Genomic DNA, 12913 nt, shown 5'->3' on the forward strand with positions numbered 1-12913 from the left:
AGTGTCTGTCAGTGTTGATGTCAGCAGTGGAGGCATCCTCTAGCTCTGGATGGCATTGGCATGACTCTTCCCAGACATCCAAAAATGCTCTCTCACCCCATCTGCTCTGAGCTCAGTTGTCTTGGGGCTCACAGCTCTGTTCCCAGCGTCCTGCCTCCAGATGTCACCTGAGCATTCCTCTCTTCTGCATCAACTTCCTCATGCTTCAGTGGGGAAGATCGGTGACCAGAAGATGATGATCAAGAACTCTCTACACCATATTTCCAACTATAAATACCAAATTACAGACACTTTGTTATTTCTTCATTTTCTGCTCTGTGTGTTCTATGCCTATAAACATCACTGCTGTGTTCAGTGCTCCATAGAAAGAGAATAAATATCAAAACGGTTAGAGTGTAAACACTTCCATGTCACTTCTCTTGAAGAAAAAACAGTCGACTATGAATTGCTTTGGATCTTAAATAGCAAACTGGTGATACAAGCAGACCCAAGATTGGAACAAAGATTGTGATTGTTCTTGAGATGTGTATAAGACATTAAGTAGATAACAAGAAACAAACATTCAAAGAAACATGAGATAATAAGATTTACACTAATTAACAATGATACAGATATACCAGTCCCCAGACGTGTGCCAGATATATTGATGTTGTGTGCAAAAGCACGGGCTTCACACATCGCCTTTTCACTTCAGTACCACATGTCCATTTTTACAGTGCTGCTTATTATTTATTTTCAGAAGAAATGGGACCAATAATATTAGTTAAAAGGGTGTGGGAGGGACGCAGGGGGAAAGTAAAAATTGGGCTATCCATTCTTGTACATCAAGATAAAGACTGCTCAGTTAGAAAGATGGGAGAGTTTCAGAAAGATTTTAAGATATCACTGGGGCAAAAATATCTCGTGCAATCCACAACACATGAGGAAGCCAAAGACAGCAGAGGGTAAGAAAATAAAAGCATAATATTAAGTAAAATGATCAAATCGCACGTGAGTCAAAAACAGGAATGTGAAGGAATTCGGCTAAGTGTAGAGCTAGGTCTTGCACAGCTAGGGACAACTGGACCTAAATCAGGTTTTTACTTTGCTTACATTGCTGACATATTCTCTCATTTCAGTGAAAATATGTTTCAGGCTTACGATCATTTAATGTATGTCAGATTTGCATGCTAAAGCAAAAAGGAGTTTATTACCCATTTGCATCTTGAAAGTATTCTGCAAAGTCTCCTAAAGGATTGGTATAACTGACTGAAAGACAGAATATTCATGTTGTGAAGAATGTCAGCATTAAAGCAGAAAAATTTTGGATTTTCCAAATCAAAAAAGAGAAATAGAATGTTGAATACTGCAAATTTCCTGGAGGTATTTTGCCACCACAGTTTAAAAGGTGTATTAACTAGAGGAAAATTCTCTTCTGTCCTGTGTCCCTTTTAAATAAGCATAGCTTTGTTCACTGTCTTTCATATTTCTCTGCAGCTAAGGTTTTGGTCATTTACTGCTTCAGGACAATTTATTAGCCTTTGCATTTTGAAATCAAAAGGGTCACTCTACGTCTTCAAACTTCTCTACTTGAAGAACACTAGTTCCAAAGTTATTTCAGAAAGTAGGGCTTGGAGTCACTTAGGCCAATTAGAAAATATTGCCTTAATCAAATTTGCACACTGATTTACCAGCTTCCTTTCCACAGAGAAGACTGTGACATTCTGTTGCAACAAAAGCAGCAGAACTATTTCTTTGAGATGGAATTTGTCTTTCAGAATTTTTCTTCATCAGAATTTGAGCTGAGTGGCATTTTGTTCATGCAGAAAAACAGTCTTTCTTGTAAGGCACTCTGCAATGCAGGAAGAGGTTGCGTGTTTGGGGTTTTTTAGCACGCAGAAAGATTTTATAGTAACTATTTTTTGGTTTGAGAAACAAAGGTTTATAGAAATTTTCCATTTTATTTTAAACAACTCATCTCAGACTTCCTGTAGATGAAATGCACAAAACTAGTTTAAATTGAGCTGTCTTGAACTTCCAACTTACTTCTTTTTTGCCTCACACAGAGCACTACTTAACGTCTAGATTTTAAATTTCCATCTAATTTTTCTGAATGACTGTTGGGATAAGTCTGGATGCAAATAAAATTATAAAGAACAATAAGTGACCAGGGAATACCTCAGAAACTGGTTGGGTGATGAAAAAACAAGGAAAACTTGTTTTCTGTTGAATTTCTCTAAACTCATCTTGAGATAAGGAAATGTAAATACAACCAGTTAGAGAAAGAGCATGATAACATTACCATAATTTGGAAGTCAAGTTTGTCTGTAAAAAGGGAAAGCAAATTGGATGTAATCAGAAGAGTCTAGACTAGACAGAATGTTATAACCTCATCAGCCCCTGCCAGTTGATGTGCCAATTATGCCATGCACACTTATTGCTGGCTATCATACCCTGAATCTGTAACAGGCATTTGCAAAATAATTTTAAACAATTTTTTTCAGCTATTAGAATATAGAGAAATGGAGATTTCCACAAGCAAATGAGTGTTTGAACAGTTTCCACAACTATTTCTATCACACTTCCTTCTTGCCACCTGCATTAAACATCTATTTAGACTCTTTTAGCCTGATGCTTTTTTTCTCCTTCCTGCTGGAAGAAAACAACTTAGATTTACAACACAGTGTTTCATTATATGACTTTAAAGAAAAATAAATTACTAAAGTGTCATATCATGTAACAGCATAATAAACCACTGGTAAATTATTAAGTGCTGGGAAGTAGATTTTGTCATTCTTTATTAAGTACTAATTGTCTATTCTAATCCCTGTCAGGAACTTCGTATTTTGTTCTTTGTTTTATAATGGTGCTTCATTTACTAAGAACTTTTCTGTGGCTGAGATTTTAGGGTCTGCCAGACACACAGATGCCACTCTTCTGCATCTGCATGTTGTCACAGTATCACTACATAATACTGTACCTCTGAAAGCCATAAATAAGTGATTAGAAAGGAAAGGGTCAGGATCTATGCCCTTTTGAACCCACATTGCAGCACTTAATGGGGGATCCTGATATATTGCTCTTTCCTCTGTATTTCCAATTATTTTAAAACTCTCTTTAGATTATGTCACACATTCACTCTCTTCCCCATCCATTCTTCTCTCTTTCCTCCTCCTCCACTGCTTGGCTCATGATCTAACATAACATAATTCAGTGTGAAATAGCACGGTGTCAGAAAACCAAAAGGAAGCATTTTCTCCACATCAGATATTTGTTATCAATTCGAGCAAAGAAACCAATTCCAAATGTATGTAGACACTGGATTGCTGTCAAAGAATTCTCATTTATTGTGCCAAAGCTATTTTATTTTCACATGCGCTGAATAATAAGAATGTAAATTGGCCCTTGGTGGTGAGGGTTTTTTTTATTTCTCATGGAAGCATCAATGGTTCTTTAATCCTGCTTAATTAGGACCAATTTAGCATGCAGAGGATAAAAAATATTGTGAACATCTATTTACCATTTAGTATACTTCTTGACCAGGCACTGAACAGATAAGCTGTCATTATGAAATGAAAAAAGCTGTATGCATACAAATGACATTGTATTAAGAATCATCTAGCAGTACTGTACCAAATAAAGATGTACAAAAATTCAGATTTTAAAAATCAAATTATACATTACGTGTAACTCATCATAAGTATTTTGTTTTTCTTTGCCTGAAATTAATTGCCCCAGGGCCATATAGTATTTTTAAACAGCTAAAATTTTAATTCTGATAAGTCTTTTAAAAATGTCATGCTTGTGTGATAATAAAGAGGACATTATTTGTTGTTATGTTTATTAATTAATTATTTTGTGTCTACTTATTTTTTCCATTCACAAAATACCTGGTTAATTTGCTGATTGGCATCATATAGTCCATTACAATTTAAAATAATGGAAAAGCTTGGAAACTTACAACAAATGCTTATGATGTAGAAAAGTGATAAATAGAAAACAATTTAGATGAAGCAGCAAGACAATAATCTATTTTTATTATTATAATCAAGTTAATTACTCTTTAGTTTTAATCTACTTTACATCAGACTTAATCACACAAAGTTTTTACAGATGACTAAAAATCTTATTCCCTACAGAACCTAAAGGAAATTGTCACAAAAGGTGTCTAACAAGGCATTACCAAACTGATGATAAGAAATTTTGAGCTTCTTCAACAATTTTTTGACTTCTCAATAGCTTTGTCTCTCTCCCATCCTTATGAACACAAGCCAGCTTTACATTTCTTCATAGGTTTCTAGGTGGGCCATGCTTAGTAATTTATATCTGTTATCACATGTGTAAGTGAAAGAATATCCCAAAAGCTAGATATATTCTAGGTGATTACAGTGAAAGTTAAAGTTATGATTTTCTTGGCACAGCTTTAAAGTTTAAACAGTGGTATCAGTCACAGAATCACAGAATAAACAGATTGGAAGTGACCCTCAAGGATCAAGTCCATCTCTTGGCCCTCCACAGCAGAATCCCCAAGAGTCACACCATGTGCCCCAGAGTATTGTCCAAATGCTTCTTGAACTCTGTCAAGAAGAGGCAGAGTGCTATGACAATTCTCAATGCCTACTTAAATCCACAGTAGTCACAGGAGGGAGTGAAGAACCTTCGTGCTTCCAGATTTCCACTAATAGGTACAGAATATGGCAAGTGACTGGAGCTCACTGGTCCAGCCAGTGAGCTGTGGTGCCCTCGGTGTGCAGGCAGTAAGAAGGCAACAGGAAATGAGAAATATTTGTGAGGGAGTATTTTTCACATCATTGTCCCAGTCAGCTGCTCTGGTTTGAATCACCTGAACACCAACTGTGGTTAAGCTACAGCTGTAGTGATAGGGCAAGCCAACAGTGCAGGAGAAATCTGCCCAAGGGAAGGCAAGATTCAGGAGACATGTTTGTTTAGGGAACAAGGACCGGGCCTTGAATATTTCTTAATTGGGATGCTCCTCATATATAGCAAACTCATTCCCAAAAGCCTTACCCCTGCAGATGAATCCAGATGGTGTAGAAAACTCTCATGCACATCCATAAATTATTTTATTTTTGTGGTCCTTAGACTGTGTAAATACCAAAAGGGGGTCAGGGAGGGAGTTTCTGCTGCCCTGAGCTATACCTGGTGCTAGGACTGTGCTGTCACTCAACAATGAAGGGGCTGGTGCCCCTGTGCCCAGCAGCATGCCCCAGCTCTGCTGAGAGACTGTAGGCTAGGGAATATGTAGTCTGCAGTGCCCTTCTAAAGAGACCATACTGAGTATACATTTTGGGAACTGGCAGTAAAACATTTTAAGCAAACTGTTTGGCTTATGTGACGGTATGAAGCACATGCACAATTTGAATAGTTGCATCTCTTTAAATTCCATTTAATTTACAAGGAATGATTTCAGTGAATGTGCTTCCTGGCACAAGAGTGGAAATAAAGAAAATAATTAGCAAGACAAATAAACTTCCTTCTAATAAGATTTCTCTGCTACATTCCTCATCCCAGAAAGCAAGTGTTAAAATATGTGATAAGAATCAAACACAAACTTCATTTTTTTTCTACTGGAAGAAACAGTGGGGGGTTTTGGTTTATTTTAAAACTATCTCTTGGATTTTACGTAATTGCATGTGATTTTATTTAACATTCTATTTAAAATATACATTTATGAATCAATTTTATGCACCTTTTATTATTGGCAGTAACTCAAACTTGTGCCTTGATTTATTCTAAAAGACACCATGAGAATTGGGAATCTACCAGGTTCTAGTAATATCTGTGCTGGTCTGCCAAGTTGCCTTTCCATCCACCACCCATTTTTATTATTTTTTTCATCTACAAAAAAAAGGAGGTGGCTGTTCCAGGCAAGTGCTTTTTTATTTTTTTTTTTTTTTTTTTTTTTTTTTTTACTTTAGAGCATTTTTGAGATGTAAGAGACACCTAAAAGTGTTCTCATTTGGTTGGTGAGGGCAGCTGAGAAATCAGTTCATTTAAGTGCTGGAAAAAGCATTGTTTGATTTACTGATGCAGACACTACCTAATTGTGTGAGCAAAACAAGCAGGAAGTGGCCAGGCACTTTTCTTTTATGGCATCTCTCTATCATGGCATTCAATACTTTTCACAGAGTTATTAAGTATAGAGAAGATGAAAAGGAAATACCTGCAGCTTGGCTTAGAGTATATCTAAAACGTTATATATATATATATGTATATATATGTGTATATATATCTGCTAGCACACAAAGAATATTTTAAATTTCCTAAGCTTGATTCACCCAGCTTCAATGGCTCAGAACGTCTCCTTCAGTAACTCACAACTAATGTGGTTTCTATTTGTTTTAGTGCTCTGTGACACTCACTAAAATAAATACCCAATCACTTTAACAGTCTCCTAACTGTGAGTGCCTACTGCAAGAGCTATTATTTTATAATCTCTAATTCCCAGCTTTCAAATACCTTGAAGATACTGAATTGAGAGAGAAGTGAACTGTATTGAATGGCAAAAGACAGACAGGCGCGGTAGGCAAACCTAAGAAAGGCTAGCTCTAGGCACCTTTCATCAGAGAGACTGTCATTGGAACAATTTAGTCATCCATTCAGCACAACCTATTTTAACACTTGGCTTGAAGTCTGTGGGATCTTAGCCACACTTGTAGCTCAGTGTTGCTAATGAGGTACTTACTGCTTTTTTACCTGGGGCTTTATTCTCTAAAAGAGATGCCTCCACCGTTTTCCTTGCAGAGTAACAAAAGAATTGCTATTGGCAGCAATTAAGAGGCTTGAATACCATTTACATTTCGTTATCTCTCAGGTCAGTGAGACACTTGCACAAGACAGTTTAAATTGAAATACTACTTTGATTCATTTTTTTAAAAGCATATTAACTTCAATCAGAAAATAGGTGACACCTGAAGTCACATCTAGCCTCTGGTCTCATAATGAAATTCAGTGTTTAATCTTCTTCTGTTAGTTTAGACTAAAAAATTTTCTGTGTGTAGACTTTATCCTTTTGTGCAGCTCTGACCACATGTGAGCGGTAGCCACTCTGTGTGGGTGCCTGGCAGCCTGGATAACTCCTTCACTCTTCCCTCCATGCCTTCACAGAGGAAGTGTCTCGCTAAAACAGTGCTATGAGATACTCTAATCCATGGGCACCTAGGAGCTTCAAGGACAGACACTTAAATTCAGCCTCAGGATAATCAGGGAACAGGACTCAAGCATGCAGACAGACTGCTATTGGAGGATCTGTCGCTTAACTGTTCTCAGCTCTCACTATGCAAGCAGACATGTTGAGCTAGGATTGGACACTGCAATCCCCTTCTGATAATACCCTTTGGATGGGCAGAGTACCATTCAGTGGCCAAGACCCAAAACCCTCAGTCTTTTTAAAAGGACACATTGAGTTGATCAACCTCTGAATGAAGATGAGCATTTGGAATAAGCATGTTCAACTCCAGCTGTTGAATCGGACCCCAGTTACAAGGTATAGGCTGGTCATACAGCTTAGAGCTAGTGTACCCTCCATAAACATCCACAGAATCAACCTTCAGGCCCCCCAGAGAGTGCCAAGGAACAAGCTGCTTCTCTATGCCACCAGCACACCAGAATGCAGAGATTAGTGCTAATGAGACAAAAGCAAGGGGTGAGGAGGACAAAAGCACATCACAGTGCTGCTGCCGAGTTCAATTGCTCTACACTGATTATGATACAACTGCATGCCTTTCAATGCCTTGGAATATTGTAGTTTTCTTCTTCCTGAGATCATCATGAACAGTGATGAACAAACCAGGAAAGTGAAAAAGAAGATGCAATAAGTTCAGATATCTTATTCAAACAACAAGGAAAAAAGAAAATCTGTGAATGTCTTTATTCTGCAGGTGCAATCTGTCATGCTATTCAGGCCACTTCATGTAAGTTCAGAAATGAAAAACAATTGTGATACAAAAACAAAACCAGGGTGGATGATAAAATCAATAACCAAAACACTGTTCTGAGACATCTATAAGCTGCTGTTTGGTGGATTTGTTTGTCTGGTTTTTTATTGTTCCTTTTTTCCACATGAGAATGGGGAGTTCATCCAGCAGAAGCGGGAAGCAGCAGAATTCACTAATCCTCTGGTATGATTCAAATGATACATAAGGTTTAATATAAATTCATTTATTTTCAGACAATTATTTCAGTCCAGGTTGTTTCATTAATATTTAAAGGGGGGTGGAAAAGCACAGATTTATATAAAATATCATTCTAATTTTACTGCTGTATTATAGACAGCAATATAATTATAAAATGGTTGAACAGTTTGAAGTGTGGAGATGAGCAGCATATAGCTCTCTAATAAATATAAGCAGCATGTAGTTTTACATGTTTTACATTTATAATGCATATACATACTACAATTTTATGTAGTAATAGAAAGTTGTGTGCATATAGCTTTCCATTCATATTTCAGTACAAGCCACTCTTTCTTACATACTAAAGGAAAGGTGGTTGAATTCACAGAAGCACATTTATACAGAGACCTTGAGAGTAGCCTAAATGACAGGATGGTTAAACGCAGATGCTTGCTAGCTCTTTATCTTCTTTATCACTAACATTGTTGCCTTCACAGTGAAGATACAAAAGGAGAAAATGTACTATAAATAAGATGTGAAGTTAAAGATAAGACATACTATCACTTCCCTGCTATATATGTCAGTTTGACCTTGAATAACTCAAGATAGATGTCTCCAAATATTACATAGACATAATTTTTGACTACATGCAAAAGGGATTAAGAAGCAGATATTGTTAAGGACATGGGTATAAATCTCTTCTGGCTGACTATTCACATGCAAAAAATTTCCAGCATTCTCTGTGTCCATCAGGATGTATGATCATACAGCTGGATCATAACATAACTCTACAGTTAAAATGGAATGGGGCATAAATGTTCAAAGCCCTGACCCTGCTCACTGCTCACACAGGATGCCGGTTTTATTAATAGGAAACAGAATGTGTGCCTTGAAACCATAATTTAGAAGAAATGCAGACTTATTTTTTTGCAAGTACAGTAAATTCACGAATACAAGCCGCACTGAGTATAAGCCGCATCGCTGGGTGTTGGCAAACATTTTGGGTTTTGTCCATAAATAAGCCACACCCGAGTATAAGCCGCTCTGTGTTCGCAGCGAGGACCCGCGTGCAACAAAGGTGCCAAATAGTAACAGAACCGCGGTAGGGCGGAGTTTACTGGCTCGGCTCAGGCCATGAGGGCTCGGGGCTGCCGACAGGGCTGGGTGGCCCAGCTCGGCACTGCCGCTCAGCGGGCCCGCTCGGGGCCAGCCACCGCCACTGCTGGGCTCGGTCACCCTGGCCCGGCGCTGCCCCGCGGCAGCAGTGGGGGCACAAAGCCCACTGGCACCTGTGGCGGCGATGGGAGCCGGGGATGTAGCCTACCTACTCCTGCGGCGGCAGCACACGGGGACGGGAGCCCCCGGAACCGTGGGGCCAAGAGGAGAGAGCTGCCCACCTTCCCCCAAGCTACGGGGACAGGCAGGAGAGAGCTGCCCGCCTTCCCCCGAGCCGCGGGGCCAGCAGGAGAGAGCTGCCCCGCCTTCCCCACCCCCTGTGCTGCCTGCACGGAGCAGCTGCACCCTCCGGGCAACAGAGTATCAATTTGTAACAGCCGTGTAAATGCAGGGTTTTACTGGCAGGAGCTCGACTTTGCAGTTTGCACTGACTTGGTTTGCACTCCCAGGGTTGAAAATGTCAGAAAATTATTCACATATTGGCCGCACCTGAATATTAGCCGCATTCCTGGTATGGGAGCAAAAAAAAAATTTTGGTCAAAACAGTGCGGCTTGTATTCGTGAAATTACTGTAATTAACTGGACAATTGGTACAAAAAGCTTCTTGTTGAAGTATGTCTTCCACACAGTGGAAGACTGGGAAGTCTTTTAGGAGAACAGAGCAAAGTAGGAAGTCCTAATAAGCACTGAGCTTGGGCCTGGAAAGCTGAGGAAGTACAAAGGAAGGAAAATCAAGAAAGGAGCTGGTAAAAAGCACAAGTTGAAAAGAGAAAGCAGGAAGGAGCACTAACAAAGTTGAAGGCATGGAGCAGTTGGGCAAAGCTGAGAGGTGAGAGGAAGTCTCTCACTTGCTGGGGAGGATGTGAGGAAAACTGTAGGAGTTAGCCCAGGGCTTTACTGAAGAGGGAAGGTTTCAGGAAAATGCCTAAATGTGTATGTGCCTGGATATGTGTCAGGGTGGATATCTAGACACAAAGACAAAAATATCAGGGAGCTGAGCTTGATATAAAGTGTTTGAGCTGAAGAACAAAGAAGGAGGATCAGATTATTTCTGGGCTCTGTGCAGGGGAAATTAAGTCAAGCTGGTTGAAAAACTGTGCTGACAGGGTGTTTAAGCATTTCAATCATGAAGATACATAATTATCACAACTGCCAGATATTATACGTTTCCACTTAACCCTCTGGACTTGTTTGTTTGAAGAAATGTGCCTAAGGTTCACAACTGTAATTTTCTGCACTTTTCTGAGCTAAATTTCTGAACCACTTCTGAACTTTGAAATGGAACTTTTAAAATAAAATTGTATCTTTTCACAGCAACTTTACACTTTAAGACTCTACTTTGAATAAGAAAAATATTTCCTATTGAACATTTACTTTCTCCTTTGAAGTCTAACTTCAACTCAAAACACATCTGTTTCAAAGATAAATCAAAGTTGCAGCAGCAGCTTGTGCTCAAATGAAAACACACATATACTTTTTTTAGCCCAGATTTCAGGATCTTTAGGGTTTTAAGGCCTCAGTATTTAAAATAACTTCAAGAACGTGATATCTACAGGCAAGCCTTATGGTGTTTTGGTTCTCTATACATTCGTTGGGTTGGGAGGAGTGGGTGGGCTTTTTTTTTTACCTGGTCTTTTAGCTCAGCTGTAGCACATTAACTTCAGAAAGCCTGTTCTAAGTTGGATTCTTGAAAGTGACAAAGACTTTGGGAAAGCCAAGTCAGTCATGTTTGAACTTGAGTGGTCACTAGTAGTCAGGCAAGTCATGTTGTGCATGGAGCTTTGACTAAAGCCTGGTGATAAGATCAAAGCTGTGGAATACCTGTGTGAAGGTTTCAAGAGACTAAAATTGGAAAGGTTTATGACCTTAACACTGGGGGTGTCCAGGTCAAGAAATGGAGTTAAAGATACTTCTATCCCCAAAGGTACTTATTCATAACTCTAGTGTGGGAAGGAAGGGGTCAGCATGTGGAAATGAGAAACAATAAATTATAGTTAATATCACAGGAAATACAGGATTAGGGAATAGTATCAAAGGACAATGTAAAAGGCAAATTGGGAAAAAGTCTGAGTGCCATTATCCCTGTATTCTCCTGCCACTCACACATTGCCTTGTGCTGTTGGCAAGCTGGAAACTTGCAAGTCTAGTTTCTCCAGACAAATTTCTTAGCTATGATTTTTTTCCAGAAGCAAGTTGAGGTTGCCATAATTAAGGATTTCAACCTGAAATCTTGAGTACGCTTTACTTATTTTATTCTAAATTAGAAAAGAAACCCGAAACACAAACCAAAACAACCAGAAAACATTTCTACTTTAACCCACAGCTCCGTGGCACAGCCATGACACAAAGACCCCTAATATATTAAATGTACTGAAGTATGTACGGGGTACACTGAAAAGTTTTGCCACTATGTAGTGGGTTATCACACTAGTACCAGGTGAGGATGTAATGATCAACTGGGTTTAATGCAAACCTCTGCAGAGCAGTCATGTTACAACACAGTGAAATCCTGAGGGTGGGATCACTATTTGAAAGCATGTTGACTCCATGATCTCATCGGTTTTGGTGGATTTCTGACAAACACAAGCACAAAAAGCCACTCACAACTCAGTGAGTGTTAACCAAACATTCCAAAATGCAAAGGAAACAGTTCTGTATTGAGACAGTTTAAGGCCTAGAGGTTCATATCTATGCTTTTCTTTTCTGGACAGAATTTAAACGGTACGAAAATTTGTGCTGAGTTTTTCCACACAGGCAATTTCAGCTACACAATGATTCATGCACACCAGTTCTTGCATCGGGCTGGGTAAGTGACACCATTTATCTCACTTAATCAGGAAAACCACCTGACCCAAGTGCTCCATTAAAACAGCTGGAGATTTTGAATAATTAGTACCTCATAAAGAATAGCTGTCAAACAAGTTAAAGAACATTTTTGCAGCAGTCAGGCAGTATTCTGCAGTCACTATCAAATCCAAGAAAATATTGGTCCATTTATGGAGGTTTCTCAGAGGGAAAAAGCAGCACAGTTTGCTGATAAGTGCATGAGAATGTTTATTTAACAGCCCTAAGTAGCAAAAGATGCACATTTCTCTAGCTCATTTCATCCACAAATGTTTCACCATTGACCTACCTAGACTTTAAACAACAAATTCACAGTATCTGAAATGTCATTAAATCAGTGGTAACCCACTTTGATTCTGCTTATGTCTGATTTCTTCCTGAGATGATTCAGAGTCTGAAAGCAACTTTCACTTTAATGTTTGTTTTTCATATACGCAGAATCTCAGTACTTCAATCTACCTTCTGGGTCCTGAAATTTCCCTGGTAACAAATATTTCTGTCTGGTATGAAAAATACAGCCCATGTTCTTGGAAGTAGAAAGAGAACATGGATCCATCCTTAGTGAAGTGTTTGCTCTGAGGGTTTCAATTTAATAATCCAGTCAATTGGAACTCTTGCTTTTGAAAATGTAAATAAGATCACTGGCACCTGAAATAAATTCCTTGAGCCCTTCAGTATTTTAAAGGAGTCACCTTCTTTCAAGGATTTTGATTGAAATTCATGCTGCAGTATGTGAATTCAAGCCCAAGCTAGTTCAGCGAAAAGTAAAAGCATAAGAC

The sequence above is a fragment of the Catharus ustulatus genome, chromosome 1 (assembly GCF_009819885.2).
Source record: "Catharus ustulatus isolate bCatUst1 chromosome 1, bCatUst1.pri.v2, whole genome shotgun sequence".
Taxonomy (NCBI): Eukaryota; Metazoa; Chordata; class Aves; order Passeriformes; family Turdidae; genus Catharus; species Catharus ustulatus.